The sequence below is a fragment of the Phoca vitulina genome, unplaced genomic scaffold, assembly GCF_004348235.1.
Source record: "Phoca vitulina isolate PV1807 unplaced genomic scaffold, GSC_HSeal_1.0 scaffold12, whole genome shotgun sequence".
NCBI lineage: Eukaryota > Metazoa > Chordata > Mammalia > Carnivora > Phocidae > Phoca > Phoca vitulina.
In genome coordinates, this window is record NW_022589715.1 from 43,461,086 (window position 1) to 43,477,922 (window position 16,837).

General features: G+C 38.3%; 1 protein-coding gene and 1 pseudogene across 40 annotated transcripts in view; one reads left to right on the top strand and one right to left on the bottom strand.

Annotated features, from left to right (window-relative positions):
* Positions 1-16,837, top strand: part of NRXN1 (neurexin 1) — a 1,121,375-nt gene that overhangs the window by 756,358 nt on the left and 348,180 nt on the right. The gene's annotated exons all lie outside the window — the stretch shown is intronic.
* Positions 932-7,946, bottom strand: LOC116636352 (annotated as a pseudogene).

A 16,837-nucleotide genomic window follows, 5' to 3' on the forward strand; every position in this document is an offset into this window, starting at 1 on the left:
CTCTCTCTGTCAAATAAATAAATAAAATCTTAAAAAAAAAAAGAAAGAAAGAAAACACTACCCTCTTGTCTCAATTAAAAAAAAAAAAGTTTGAGTCATAAAATCTGAACTCGGAGCAATAAAATCTGAATGAGGTGGCTTTTCTCTGCAGAAAGTTCAGAATTTTGTCTTTCGATTCTAATAACCCTAACAGGTTATCTTCATCTGCTTGGTCCAAGGCAGATATTCTCATTGGAAGGGAAGGAGAAGCCCAGTCCCCTTTTAAGGGCATGACTTGGAAGTGCCATCAGTTTTGCTCATTTCTTATTTGTCAGAACTTGGCCACATAGCCACTTAGCTTCAGGACTGACTGGAAAATTCTATATATTGCATGGCCATGTGCCCAGCTCAAAGTTTTGTTACTTGTGCAATGGAAACAAAGGTGAAAGTTTATTAGGGCAATTCTCAGTCTCTGCTCACTCCATGTGAGTTTATCTGTGGCTTTCCTACCCAGAGCAGGTGGATTGTGGCGCTGATTTTCTGTATTACGCTCAAATACATGGGAGAAACGGACCTTTGCATTTTTCAGACATATGAACATAAATACAACTCAAATCATTACTTATAACTAAGTTACTTCTGACATCACTAGGATCAGAGCGGTCTTAGCCCAAAATTTATTTAACCCAACTTTCAGGCTTAAATGACGTTTTTAAACTTCAAAACCCACAGTTCCTTTGTTAATATTAACTTTCCTGATTTCTCTTTAGCTAACAAATATCCATTAAAGCTATTCACTCTTTCAGAGAATAACTACTCTGATTTCCTTCCTTCCTTCCTTCCTTTCCTTCCCTTTCTCTCTTCCTTCCTCCCTCCCTCCCTCCCTCTTTCTTTCTTTCTTTCTTTCTTTCTTTCTTTCTTTCTTTCTTTCTTTCTTTCTTTCTTTCTTTTCTTTCTTTCTTCCTTTCTGGCTCTATCCCAACTCCTTTCTAAAAATGTTGTTTCTTGCCTTCTTCCTCGCTATCTCATTTCATATTCTAGGTTAGGTAATACATAAACTTCCCAAATGGCCATTGGGAAGGCTCTATTCTAGGAATCATTATGGTGATGAGAGTTTGATCCTTGGTCTTCTTTAATTACCTTCATATTTCTTTGAAATCCATTACTTGACTTTCTCTTCCCTAAGCACTAATTTCAGAAGCCTTAGATTTGTTCATAAAGGCTTAATGGATTATAGATTGTTTATTAGCCTAAGGAAATAGGTTTTATTCAAAACATAGCCATTTCAAAAGGTCTGGAGCAAAGTAGATCAGCAAGTTAGTTAGACTGTTTTCATTGCTTCATGTGGCTGTAAGGTTAGCCACATTTCTCTTTCATCTTTTTGAAAATAAGGAACAAGTTGAAATAATAAGAAACTCATCTTTTTTTCAAAATGAGAGCTAGTTATTCATACTATGTACTGAATATGATTTACTTATTGAAATTGTAATAGAATAATGAGCTACTAAGTGGAAGAAACACATGCAGACTTACTAAGCTATTATCCAAGAGGAAAAAATACACCAATTCCTCAGGAAAAATGAAGATTTTTTAAATAATAAATTTAGAAGTCAGTGTTTTTGTTTGTTTGTTTTTAACATTGGGCAATGACAAGGATATTAAACCATCTTTAGTATTATTTCATTCAGTAAATGAGAACCGTACAAATCTGTTGGTGAGGACTGGATTCAGATAGGGAATAAACGTACTCTTAATGCATCATCAATAGAGCCAATATATAGCAGACAACAGATTTCTAGCTGATGTAGAAATTCAGCCCTCCCGTATATTACAGCCTTCCTACTTTGGAAACATATCGGAAAGGAAAAGAGAATACAATTGTATAAAGCCAGAAGTGTGAAATCTTCCGTGTGTGCGTGTGTGTGTATCCATAAATAAGCCATTTCCTGAAAGGGTCTACATGATTATGTAGCCCCATTACCCAAAGTGCTAGCTCAGAGTCAGATCGATTTTGAACATAATGAAAGGATGGTGTTTTCTCCTGCAGTATGCCAGTATCTTTTGAAAATTTCATATCTACAAAAGACAGGATCATTACATGTGAAAAGTGGACAGGCTACCCATAGAGAGCATGTATTATCTGAAATAAATGTTCATTTCAAAAGGAAAGTTTGAGTGACTTGGTTTAGTAGCAGAGACACCCCTTAATCATAAAAATCAGTTTTAAGAATCTTGCAGGAGGCAGGAAATATATCCACAGACAACTATGCTACATTCATTTCCCAAATATTATGTGTAGAATAAGGGATTGTAAATAGATTATGTAACAAATTATCGAAGTGGTATACTCAGCAGAAATTTTAGAAGCTAGGTCTGAGAAACTATTCAATAGAAAGGTACTTGTTTATTGAGAGGAGAATTTCTCTCTTGGGGAGAAAAGAAGTGGCAGGTGAAATATTTTTCTCAGGTTCTGTGGATATTTTAAGTTGGTGATTTAGCAAGTTGGTCTATAAAGAACTCCATAAATTTGGAGAGGTACTGCAAAAGGCTAACAGGAATCTTGATTACTAGCCTGGGTTTCCATATAATTTTTAGGTTTTCTCACTGAAGATGTCCCTGGGATTTCCCAACAAATGTTCAAAAAAAATGTAACATATCAACTGAGGCACGTTTTCCTGTAGGAGTGTTGCTTAGAATAAGAAAGTCAAGAAGAGAGTACAAATAAGTGTCTAAATATTTAATTATTTCTATTCCATTCGTGTTATTTTTTTTTTATTATTATTTCCTCATTGAAAAACCAGTGCCTTGAAAGAAACAACATTATTTTCCTGTGGTAAAGACATGGGGACCTTGAAGAAAGGCATCAGAGAGACTTGTCATAATCTTTGTTTTAGTTCTTTGCCATGTCAGGACTATGGCGACTTCATCACTGAGTCAGTTGTCATTTCAAGATCACCTTTTTCTATTAATTCTAACATTGGTATAAAATTAAGTTCATTGGGAAAGGCTAAAGAATTGAGATGTGCTAATTAAGAAAGGGGGAGAGCAAGGAGAAAACTACCTCTGAGCCACATTGGAGTATTTACTTCTCTGAGCAAGTCAAGTGCCTGGTTTTTGTTTCGTCGAATCCTTTGCCCACATTGCCCATTTTGCCGTTAGATATGATCAAACTCCCCATCATCCTTCAAGACCCATTTGAAATTGTTATCTTTTGGGGAGGTCTTCCTCAACACTGCAGGGAAAAATTACCCTTCTCTTCTGTACCTAGGTCAATAGTTGATATCACAATTATAATCATTTCACTTTGCAGTTTTAATTATTCTATTATAGTATATCTAGCTATCCCAGGAACTAGTCAGATCTCAATCAAATTACCACCAGGTTTCTATTAGTTCTTGACACGTGAGGCTCCTATTGTGAGGTGTCGTGGTAGAATGGAAAGAGAATGTAAACTTTGAAATAAGACAAACCTACATTTGAACTTGGAGTCACATTTATTTTGTGCAAATTATGTATAATTTTGCTGAGCTTTAGTTCTCTTGCCTGTCAAATAGAGACAATGAAATATATTTTACTAGGTAGCTCTGTGAATTAAGAGAAGAAATTATATGGAATCCAATAAACATTGATTCTTAGGTGTACTCATCACCAAACGGTTCCTCAGGTCTTTTCCATGGTCCTTCATCATCAAAGACCTCAAGCACAACTCCTGTGGTAGTTGCATGAAGTCAGTCATTTCTGAAGCACTTTCTTCCCTCACATACTCTCCCATGCTTCCCTTGTGTAACAAAATTAGATGGATGAGTGACAAAGGCTTGGAATCCTTTATGAGTATGGTAGTTCTATAATTAAATGTAATCAATCTATAATTTATCTAAAATGATTGTATATCAGCTAGGCATGAAACCTAAGCATCCCATTCATCTTCATATAGTCACGGTGAGTATTGCTAACATGGTCTGCCTAGAAATGTTGCCCACTGAGGAAAATCACCTAGTCGTAGCATCTGGAGTAATAGATTTTATAAAGCAGTGATTCTGTGTTTTGCATATGCTGGCCATTAAGACTGATTTAAAGGTGTTGCTCTATTCAAATAAGTTTAGGGTGAATTCCAGGGAAATTACTCTGATATAAACTAGTGAAGCTTTTTACAAGTAAGTGGGGGTTTGTCTTCTCTCCCAATTGTCTTTTAGTGCAATAAAATTTTAAGATTTGCTCAGTTATTTGTGAAGCGGTCTGCATTGTGGTTTTGTGAGAAATTCCCTTATGGCTACTGACTTGCTCACTCCTTACAGAGTAATCTTCATCCTCATTGAAATTTCCAGTTATTTCTGTCAGATTGCCTTTTGAAGTCAGTCAGTCTGCAAATCTCCCAAAAGACTGTCTGGAATTTGGTAAATTAAGCAATGACAGAATAAAACAAAATTCAGAACCTACATTTGTGAAAGGCATTTTGTAGGACAAGATTGAATTCAACAGTATTGGAGTACAAGTTCAAATTTATTGTTTATATTCTTTCTATTCAATGTAATTGCATTAGTGAACAGATTTTTTTTCCCACAATGGTAATATTGAACAACTATGTACTATTTCTCATTACTTTGTGATTTTCCATTTAGTATTAGGTACAGGAAATACAGAAAATATGACAATATTAACTAATGACCTTCCATTGTAAACATATTTGCCCTGAGTCTCTTTTGTAGGAGTGGGGATGGAACTTATTGGCTTCTACAAGCTCTCTTGCTCCTTATAATCAAAGCACAAATTTAGGAGATGGTCATCTGCGTTAATGGTGTGTTTTGTAATGTTGATCCAAAGTTTAGCAGGAATTATGAGATTCAGACCTCATATTAATTGACACCACATACTATTGTACCCAGTGAAGGGTAGGGAGACAGACAATCAGGGCATGAGAAACAGAAACACAGAATGTGGATACCCTTTCTAGTCATACAAAGTACTTCTAATAGTTAATATATTTTGTCAAATCTAAATTCTTACAAGTCCATAGCCAGGACTGGACCAAGCAGTAATTCCAAAGAAACCATTCCTCTTCCCTCTTTTTTTGGAGTTTTGCTTTCCTCTCCTTCATCAATTCCTAGGGATAAAGTTTTACTTGGGAAGACATGAGGTTTAAATCTTCCCAGAAGAACTTGTGTATTGAAGGGACTCTCTGAAAATGGAATGGATTTATTACACCAGGATCTTCTTTTCACTGATCAGTACTGATGCTCTTTTGGTAAGAAGATCTTGATGTATGTTACTTATCAAGCCAGAGATCAGCCTGCCCCAACAAGGCAGGAAATGCCTTATTCTTTTGACTTAGCTCAAGCACTGTTCTTTCTTGCCATCCCCTCACCACCCCCCCCCCAACCCCCCCAGGATTAGATATCCCATACCTCCTGGATGCTTGCTTGCTTGCTTGCTTTCTTTCTTTCTTTCTTTCTTTCTTTCTTTCTTTCTTTCTTTTTTTTTAAGGGCAACAAATAAAGCCAGACTGGAGACAGCATCTTCTCTTGCACATCAGGCCACCCCACCCCGCAGTCCCGCCAACCGTGAGGTGGTCCCACTCACATTTCCCTGGGGAGCCACCCTGAGACTGGGCAGACACCAGGGATAGGACGGAAAAAAAAATCAGGAGAAGTAATACTTTGCTTGACATCCTTTGTTTGACATCAGGTATGGGTAGAAGGGGTTCCTGGCAGGGCTGATGTCCCGGGTTCTGCTCAGCCACGTGAAGAGCCCCACACTGGCGCTGGTGGTGCGGGGGAACCAGCCAGATGAGATCAGCCAGAACACACTGATTTCAAGGTTTGTATTCCTTTCACCCTTGGCCCTTTCTCGATGGGCTTCCCGATATCCTTCCCCTGGAGCTTGAGGCTCATAGCTCTCTCAATTTTGCCCTGAACCTGGTTATTAGGAATGGCTGGTCCACTCTTGTTGTCCCCAGTGACCCGCTGCTTTTCATTGGTTTTCAGCAGCAAGTCCTTCTGAGTCAGCCCCTTGTTCTGCTGGCCCTGCTGGAACCCTTGCCCACCTCCAGGGTATCTGGTCGTGGTGCAGCTCCTCAGTCACCTCGTCCAGCTTGGCCATATTCTTGGTGATCGAATGCTGTTTGTTCTGGCCAGTGGCCCATTTCTTGAAAGTCTCCACATCTCTCTCAGCTGCTAAGATGGCCTGCTTCGACTTGGCCTGGGTGGCTGTAGGCCCTTCTTGCAAAACACCCTCACCACGTCCCAGTCGCTCTCAGCCTCGGCGGGTGGGCAGGTCCTGCGTGGTTCATCTGGTGGCTCCATGGCAGTTGCTCGAGACCTTCCTGGACACGTTCTTGTTTGATCTATTCGGGCATCTTTCTCCTTCATAGTGAGCTTTATCGGATGAGGAGAATGTCTTATCCAACTTGTCCTCAGTTCTCGGCATATGGTGTATTCTTATTTAATGAACACATGAATGAATAAATTAATATTTGCTATCTAAGTTTATTTTTTATAACAGAATACAAAGCATTATAAGAGAAATCTATAAAATGTTTCTGTTGTTACTCTTTCCAGATACTGTAAATACACTTGCTATTGTTATTGTTGTTTAAGCATAGTAGAAATTAGACATAATGTACATTTGCTGTACAGATAATTGACTGCTAACTTGGACTGTCTTGTCACTCTCTGAAGTATTGTAGATTAATTATTTTGCTCTCACTGTACTTCATAAAATGACACATTTGCTGGATGGCTATAAAATCACGAAACCCATTTGAAAAAATCTTATCAGAGGGTCCCAATGAATGTTATTCTTTTAGGAAGTTACCTAGGATTATACACACTTAATACAAAGATGCTGATGCTACTCAGCGAGGTTTTAGAATTCTCTGCTTCTGATGTCAGAGCCGAGTTATTAAATGCTTAGTAAATCAGTTGCATTTTTGTGGACACAGATTTTTTTTCCTTATAAGGAGGAGACCCACTTAGGTTACTGTGAGAAATGGGAATGCAAAAAATATATATAGGAAACCTTCCCAGTAGCCACTCAGCCAGGCATTATAAAGAACTAGAACATGGTCATGATGCCTGAAGTATCATAGCAAATTAAATGAACTGGTCACTTTACCATCTCCTTCTACCTCAGAGAGGGCACTTTTCGGGCGGCTCATCTCCCTGTTCCTCTGATTTCTGAGGGTGTACTTCTCCTAATGACCTCACTTGTTTCTACTGACTTCTCATTTCCTCTATCGCCTTTCCTCTGTTTCTCCTTTCCTTATACCACTGTATTGTGTTTCCTTCAGAGATGTTCTCTTTGGATTCAATATATAGAATTCCAGCAGATGGAGTTCCTCTGCCGTATTGCTTCATAGATCCTTGCCTCCCTTGTTTCTTCCCTATGGAGGGTTACCTTGGCCTAAGGTGTGGTGTATTTGTGACATCTCTCCTAGACAGGACAAGCATGTTAGCACGAGGAATCCCTATGTCCACTACCTGCAAAGAAGTTTATGAATATGGAAGGCACTTTGTACACTTAAGAGACAGACAATGGCTATATGTGTTGTCTTCAGCTGGTTTTTATTCCTGTAAGCGGCAATAGCCTTGCTTTATATTGAGCCAGCTCAAGTCACTCCACAAATATTTATTGAGGTGTCCCCTTCTATTCCAGGCAATGTGCTTCTCTCTTTTATTCACTGACTATAGTTCTAAATGACTTAAAAAGTATGAATCAGATCCAAGTTTAACGGACCCAAATTTGGCATCACTGAGACTATGTAAGAGGCAATCCAAGGAGAGGTCCTGCAGGCAGTGTCAGAGACGTCCTCTCAATCGTTTGGGCACCGGTAGCTTCTTCGCGACAAATTTCAAAGTGTCTGCTTTGAAGAGAACAATATTCATTTTGATCTGTAGGTTCTGGTATGTTTCATGGGGAAAAAATCTGTCATATTACTTGTTTTTTTTTTTTTTGAAGATCTTATTTATTTGAGAGGGAGTGCTTGCGCACATGAGCAGGGTCGAGGCAGAGGGAGAAGCAGGCTTCCCGCTGAGCAGGGAGCCCGATGCTGGACTCCGATCCCAGGACCCTGGGATCATGACCCGAGCCGAAGGCAGATGCTTAATGACTGAGCCACCCAGGCGCCCCTGTCATATTACTTTTTAGCTACACATTACCTACGTCAGTCTTGAACTTTCTAAAGGCATAATTTTTGTGGTCTTGATCCTTGGGAAGCCCACCCAGAACTCTTGAATGCTTTTCTGAAATGGGGGCATCAGGCCTGACTGTGAGGTAGTGATCAGTTCTGACCAAGGGCTGCAGAGACTGACATGGAACCTGTCTTTAAATTTTTATTAATATATTTCAGAACTTGTCAAAGGTTGAAAATGACTGATGATGCTTTAAATTAAGGATCAGCATTTTTTTTTTCCTTAAAGGGGCTAGATAGTAAATGTTTTAGGCTTACAGGCCATAGGTCTCTGTCACAACTACTCCACTCTGCCATCGGATGCTTGGATGCAAAAGCCACCTTAGACAATATTTAAATGAGCAGGCATGGCTGTATTCTAATATAACTTTATTTATGGACATTGAAATGTTAGTATTACATAGCTTTCACATCTCACAAAATATTTTTCTTTCTTTTCAACGATTTAAAAGTGTGAAGATCCTTCTTCGCTCACCAGCAATGCAAAAAGAGGGGATGGTTTATCCCATGACCTTAGTTTGCTGACCTTTGACATCAATGAGGACACTAGCATTGGGGAATTTCCCACATGGAAGGTTGGTAACCTGCAGGGTGGCTGCAGAATCGAGGCAGCTTCCAGGAGCCATGCTGTGGGTGAGTTATCTGCAGCTCTGGTGTAAAGCATTTCAAAAGTCCCATTAAGGTTTAATAAGCTGGTGATGGAGCAGCAATGCTGTGCATTAGAACCTTCTGTGGGTGCCGTGAAAATGCTTACTCAAGGCTCTGCAGGCCCTGTAAATACCAAGTCTTTTGGAGGCCCCTTTGTTTAGATTTGAAACGGGGTGCTAGAATTTATTTCTCCTGTAACTTAAGTTGCTGGACACACCAAATACACTTGCTCTTTTCAAATAAAAGTCAGTTTGGATTTATTTAGAGACTTTGCCCTCGTGGAAGAAATATCAGAACAATATGTCTGAGAGAGCAGGATATTCATCTCTTGAAAATTCGGCAGGTCTCCGGCATGGTTAAATTACTCCGAGCTGGTACTGGGGACATTCCTGTGTGACTCATAGAACGATGGCCTTTTCGGGGGTTCCTGACTTCCAGGGATAAATGTCTCTCTAGAGGTAGGTTTATGGGTCACAAAGGCAACGTTGAACATCTGGCCAACTTGTTTTCTCTCCTTGGCAAAGTATGGCCTGTTTAATTATTTCTCCAGGTCTGGCCAAATGCCCTTTGATGCCTCACATAGAATGGGTGCCTAAGCAAGCAGTTGGGAGGACAATTTAAGCTAAAATCCTTCCTTATTTTAAAATAGTTCCACATATTTCATTTTGGTACTTGAAGGAGAGGAATGCTTTAATGGATACATGTGTCTGGGCAAGTAAAGCAAAACAAAACAGGATTATTTGCTGAAACTACTTACTTCCTGGGAGTAGGAAAGCACAGGAGCCCGTGTTTCCCAACATCAGATTTTTTACGCCTTAATTCAGAGCCTTATTTTTTTTTTTCCCTTTCAACTTTGGCGGTTCAGCTCCAGGAGCAAAATGAAAAATCCCTTTCCCGCCTACCGTAAGTGTACACTGGCATGATTACACTGGAGGGTTTCTCTCTGCTATCTTTCTAGAAATAGAACTATTCTGATGTCACGTGGCTACATTACAGCCACATTCGACTGCTAATAGTACCTCAGCTGCAGGCAAATGGGCCTTGAGATAAAACGCAGCCCTGGAAAGTGTTCCTGCACCAGCCTCATTTGGAGAAAGTGCTCATTAGTCAGTCAGACTGTCAACTGCGTAAGGCTAAGCCCTCCTAAACCACTGCACGCGTTTCTTGGCCCCACGCTTTGTCCAGAGGAGATCTGATTTTGCTAGTGTTGTTTATTTCTTTAAAAACTAAATCTATTTCTCTTTTGCTCCAAACTAGCCCTCCTGACTCCAAAGCCATAGATTATCAGGCACCCAAAGACTGCCTCCTTCCTTCTCTGCTTTATGGTGCGCATGTGAAACCCGTGTCTTTAACTCCTTCACTGAGATCCCCTTGCCCTGCTGGCTTGACAACCCAGGAAACTAGCATTATCTTATTATCTTCCTGCAGACACTTTTCTCCGTTATTAATCAGAAGGAATGTTCAGATAGGAGAATTTTAATGATTACAGTCAAGCACAGGCCTGATGTTATGACGATCAGTTGTATCAAGGAACCACCCATACTTTTTAAAGAGGATATTTGGCAAATGTGACCCTTAAAAATCTTTATTTTCTTGCTCTCTTGTTAACTACCGAACAACTCATGCGAAGCAGACCCAATTGAATAAATTGTTTGTATTTGGCAGTTTGTGAAAAATGTCTTCTTCAATTTTGGATTAAAGTACTGGGTAGATGAAATAATTAAGTGCCATCTGAACCTTTTTGGGAGGAGGAAAGAAGTGCTGCTTATTTGTCATCAATTATCTGGCATCAACGAGTTTCTCTTGTTGATTTTTCCTTTCTTGGGTCTAAACGTGAACTTTGAGAGTTTGTGCTTCTCCATGCATGTGTGCATTAGGGACAATATCTGGTACTATTTCTTCAGAACAAATCTGAAAACTGTTTTCTCACTATTGTACTTAATTATCTTCCTTTATTGTCTTCTAAAAGCATCTCCCTATTTCATTTAAAAATTAGTTTCTAATTGTTTCTCAGTATATAAGTACTAATAATAACTGGGTTGGCTCAGGAAACATTACCATTTGTGGTTTAGAATTCTGAATATTGCCTTTTTTCTTGTAAAAAATTAATGAATTTGCCAAAGGTTAGCTGATTATGGAATGCACAGATATCATATTTCCTTCCTATGCACTGAATTCAAGTGTCTTGATTCTATTTGAAATCAGTAACAGTGAGATGCTGTATGTTTTATAGATAAGTAATTTATATACATGGCTATTTATAAGTTATATAAATGTGTTTGTAATGCATATATTTGCAATATGTATTTCAGTTTAATTTAAGACCTTAATTAATTAACCCTGCTCTGAAAATTCATAGCTAATATTAAATTGCATTTAGAATTACAGTGAAATGACACTTTATGTAGCAGCAAAGAAGCCAAATAATATAGAGTTTTGGCAAATACATCAAAACAGTTCCTGGTTGCTAATAAGATGTCTCTTCTATCAGTCTTGATTTATATCACACACTAATGTAAAAGGACAGTAGTGAATAAGGGAAGATTTCTGTGGAGAATAATACTGGAGGGGGGAGAGCAACACATTACTACCACAAATTGCATATTTGTCCTAGGGGAGAACTCACCATCGTAGGGGAAATGAAGCTACTCAACTTCAGACATCTTGTTTGCATTGTGAGAAAGACATCTGACAATTATCTCTCTTTTTCTTTTTTTTCCCCCCTGTTATCTCTTTAATAAATAGATAATGTGCAAAACTTCAACTTATTTGATGATCAGTCCCTGGCTTTTTAACCTCAACTTTAGAGTTCTGTTGAGTTATACATTCATTATTCCTTCATACCTTCTTAGCAACTGGCTCTGTTTAAATGTACTCAATCTTCTTCAGCTCAACATCTCCAAAACCAAACTAACTTTCTATTCAGTCCTGTGTCACCTTCTACATCCCGTTTCTCCATGTATTGACAGTCACCACTACTAGGTCAGCAAAGTCAGAAATCCAGGCTTTGTCCTAGATTTCTTCACCTTTCTTACTTGTCTCAAAGCTACTCCATCACTGAATCTTGTCTGGTTGTGGTCTTTCCTTAAAACTTCTCCACCGGACTCTCTCTTCACTCTAACCTTGACTGTTTTAGTTTAGGAATCTGTTTCTTCTCACTGGGATTGGTAGAGTCACGCCCTCTAAAAGCTATTCTTTCTCAGTTTTATGCCACTCTGAATCATCCTTATGTCTTTATTGTGGAGTTTCTCACCTCATCAGTATTGATATATGGGGCTAGGCAATTCTGATTTGTGTATTGTACGATGTTCAGCAGCATCCCTAACCTCTATCCTCTAGATGCCAGTAGCACTTCTCTCCCAGCTGTGACAACCAAAACTGTTTTCAGACATTGTCAGATGTTCCCTGGGAGCAGAATTGCCCCCCACTTGGCAACCGCTGCTTTAGTCCCATTATTAAATACAACTCCTAGCAAATAAGCATTCAGGAAGTGTTTGATGAAAAGTTTATTCATATGATGCAACATAATTACATACTGTTCGAACACCCAAGAGAAAGATTTCTTTGAGTTTTTGTTTGGATTGGACATTTAGTAAATCTTCAAACACGTATTTAAACTGTGTACCAATAATACATACTTGTATTTATTTTATTTGTTGTTTCTGCACTCCGCCCTCTACCAGTTCAGGGTCCTTACCCCAACAGGAGAGCTCCTTAGTGCCTATTCATTTTACAAGATCATTTATAGATCAATGTATCAGGAGGTGATAGTCTAGAAATAGTTGTGGGTCGTCAAAGGAAAAAATTTAATACATATGAAATAATATTTTAATATCGCTTCTTAAATGAATAAAGCAAGCTGTAACTGATGGGAAATTGAATCTTATCAGCAACTAGCACTTATTTTCATTTGTTTAAAATGTAGTTTTATCGACCATGTGGTAGACTATGAGAATGATAACATTCAGAAACCGAGACCGGACTATTTCATTATAATCCATCTGTGCCCCAGTGATGACTGCACCCTACAGTCAGATAGTATGAAGCAAACTTATCTTGAGACATGCTATAGTTAGTCATCTTCCCTCTGTTGCAGCTCCTATCTTAGGGAAAGAAGGCTTAATAATACTCAGACGATGTGAGCTCTGAGCAGTGTCAAGAAGAAAACATTCCTTCAAATACTGGTTAACATCTAAAATAAAAATTATGTAAACACCCTTTTGGAAGACAACAATAACAAATCTTTATCCGTTGTTGGTTCACTTCCCTCATAATATTTTCCATGCTTACTGATACTGAAGATATATTAAAAACCATAGTGAAAGTTTAAATATACATTCATTATCATGTTGAGGGAAGAATGTAGAAAGAAAAGACAGTATCTGATTAATATTCAATTCAGGAAAGTATAGGAATGATATTAAATGTGGGACGTAAGTGCACAGAACATGTAGGTACTGAATAATTCAGTCAACTGGATTATTTTTATTTGTATACTTGTTCTTTAAAAAAAAAGTAGTGAGGCTCTAGCTCAATGAAATGAAAAGGCAAAGTAGTTTATAAGCCTATTCCTATGGGTGATCGTGATTTTTAGAAGGTTATAAATTGAAAAGTAACTTCACTAAAACATAGGGAGTTCTATTCATCAATCCTTTGCACTTAAATGCCAAAATCAACGTAAGTTAATGTACAATGATGATGATGATGATGATGTTAAGAAGAGGTAGAAGCAGAAGCAGCAATGAGATTAGTACAAAATGCCACGCTATTTCTTAGGGGCTAAAAATAATTTCCCAATTATCAAGAGAACACTGAATTTCAAACTCTAATTTTATCTTAATGCTTCTTCTGAGATAATGTGAATTCATATATATTTATAGGAACTCTTTGAAGCATCTTTTCAATTATACAGCAATCACTTTTCCTCAGGATTTTGTAATGTATTCACAGAGATAACAATAGGATGTAAGAAATTTTCCTAGGTTTTTTGTTTTGTTTTGTTTTCCTTGGTTTGGTTGTTTGGCTGGTACTTGTGGTTTATCATTTCATCTTCTACCCCTTTGAATAACATTTATGGCAAATTTATACATTAGGGTATTCTATATTGTCTGGTTGATTCCTTCCATTACTAGAACACTGGTTAGTTGTTTTCCATATATTTTCTACTGGAGATAGACCTTTGCTCAGGCAGCTTTTGGTTAAAATTTTCTATGTTACTTTTCATAACAGTTGCAAGTTCAGAGTTTTTCATTTTATCATGTGTTGCTGTTTTTTCAAGCTGTTTCAGTTGCTTTTGTTTACTGAAAGATGAGCTATATGGGTATTTTTGAAATTCTTTTTATATGGGTCTTCCTGTAAGTGAAGGACTTAAAAATATATAATGCCCTAGCAAGTGAATGTGAGTAAAATGAACACCAAATTTATAGACACATTTCATACAGTGAAATTCCATGAAATTATTTCTGAAGATTTTTTTTTGCATATTGAAACATTTAAATTATTACCTTCTATCTTTTTTAAAATAAAAAAAAATCTTTTACTTGTTTTTAAAATATCAAATATTATATAAAACAATAATCTCTTGCCTCATCCTGCAGATTTTCCTATGTTGAGTGGAAGGAGGTGTATTAGGTGCAGCAGGAAGCTAGAATTCTGTTGGTGGGTAAGAACTGAGTGGAGAGAAAGCATTGACTGGCTGCAGTGTACTCTGTGGTAGGCTCTCTTCTAGGTGCTGGGGATATGATGGGGAACAAAAGATAGTCTTTGCTCTTATGGAATTTATACCTATTGTGGGACACAGCCATTATAAAAAAAATTCAAAATACATAGCAATTTTAAAACCATCAGAAGTGTCAAAGAAGAAGAACTTAGGATGCTATAAACTTACATAATAGGTGACTCTGATCTCATGGGGGAGGCCAGCAAAGGTTTCCATAGAGGAGTGTCATTTAAAGTGTGATATGCTGGGGTGCCTGGGTGGCTCAGTTGTTAAGCGACTGCCTTCGGCTCAGGTCATGATCCCAGGGTCCTGGGATCGAGCCCCGTGTTGGGCTCCCTGCTCGGCGGGAAGCCTGCTTCTCCCTCTCCCACTCCCCCTGCTTGTGTTCCCTCTATCGCTGTGTCTCCCTCTGTCAAATAAATAAAGAAAAAATATTTTAAAAAAAATAAAAATAAAGTGTGATATGCTGGGTGAGTGGGAGTTCATTAGGCAAAGAGGGGAGAAGTCCTGGATAAGAAAGTCCAAGCCAGTGGTACTGCACAGGCACAGACCTTGAGGCATTGGGAGAAAGAACTCTTTTAAGGAACTGAAATGTTACTGTTACCCTTCCTCAATAGCTGAGAATCCTCAAAGGTTGCTGCATCAGTACTGTATCAGATGAGCACTGTGATTTCCACAGGAAAGCACTCTCTCAGTTTTGCATATGCAGTGAAAGCTCAGCGTCATAGCAACCCATAATACTACTTGTTGTGCATCCCTTAAGGTTCCTTTTTTGTGTGGGGAGGAAAGGATGGAAAACATTTGTCTTAAAAAAGTTGCTCTGATCAGAAGTAGAACAAGGAGAGAGAGGGGCAAAGAAAGAGTGGAGAGAAAGGGATGGAAGGAGGGAGAACTTAAGGCATTTGCCTAGAGTTGTCCAAATCCAGCCTTGAGGACAATAAGCCTGGAGTTTCTGATGAGACTGAGTAAGAAGACAGGCCCTGTTAATAGGGGCCACTGGTGATGTCTGTTGAGGTATTTGGACAGAAACTGTAGGTATTGCAAAGGAGAGCATACATTAAATCATAAGCTCTGGTTCTAGACTCACATATACAAATATATAGCAGTTATGTATAGCAGAAAGGGAAAAAACTTAAAAGGAAAATCATCACACATATATAGGACACCAGATATCCTTCCATATAAGGAGTAATGGCAAATTATTAAGTAAAGATGGTGCATTCTTCAGTCTTCCTAAAGGACATCCAATGTTAAATTCAGCTTCCTTGTTCAAATTAAAGTCTTAAATTCTGCACCAGAAAAGGAAGTTACTGATTCATTTTGGCAAGTGCATTTTGTGTTTTTAACAAGAAAGATGTTTAAGATTACAAACAGGCTAAAGTTTGAGGACTCTCGTTCATTCCTGAAGCATTTCCATCAGCATACTTAAATGAATCTTGAGGAACAGTTGCTTTTATTTTGTTGAAGAAAAAGCATTTTCTTTTTAGAGTATCCTAAAAGCTGGGTGTTTAAGAGAAGTTAGAGACTATTTATAGAATAGACAAACAGCACTTGTATCATACTTTGCAGTCCGTGGAGGGATTCCACATTCATTATCTCATTTGACAATTCTTTCCGATTTTTATTCCTTCCACCCTCCCTGTGTGCTAGGCAGCCCAGGAGGCTGTTGGGGCAGCAGTGAGGAAGGCACACACTGTTTGCCTCTTGCTTCACACAGCTTATAGTTCTCAAAAATAGAGGGCGATAGGTGAGTTTTATATTATTCCGTTACAGATCAATTAGCCACGACTCAGAGTTTAAACAAGTATCTGTGGTGAAAGAGGTCTTTCTTGCTTAAGCCAAAGAAGATGTTGATCTGGTTACTCTTTGTCTTCAAAGTGAGATTAGGTTGATAGTGTTGTTAATTGATAAATTACTGACACTTAAAACATGTGTCTCTCTGTTGGTCTCACCTACTCAGAATTAATTTTATTGCTCCACATAGTCATCAAACAGTGGAAGAAATGTTAACTTGGGTTTTACTTGGAATTAATTCATACTTTCAAAGAATTCATCTGACTTCACATTATGAAAGGAGATAATATAAAAATAGAAAGTAAACAATATGACCCAAATTACACCATGTATTCCAAACTTCGAATTATATCTTAGTATGAGGCTGTGATGAATGACTTAAAAATACTGTACTGGGTGCCTGGGTGGCTCAGTCGTTAAGCGTCTGCCTTCGGCTCAGGTCATGATCCCAGGGTCCTGGGATCGAGTCCCGCATTGGACTCCCTGCTTAGCAGGAAGCCTGCTTCTCCCTC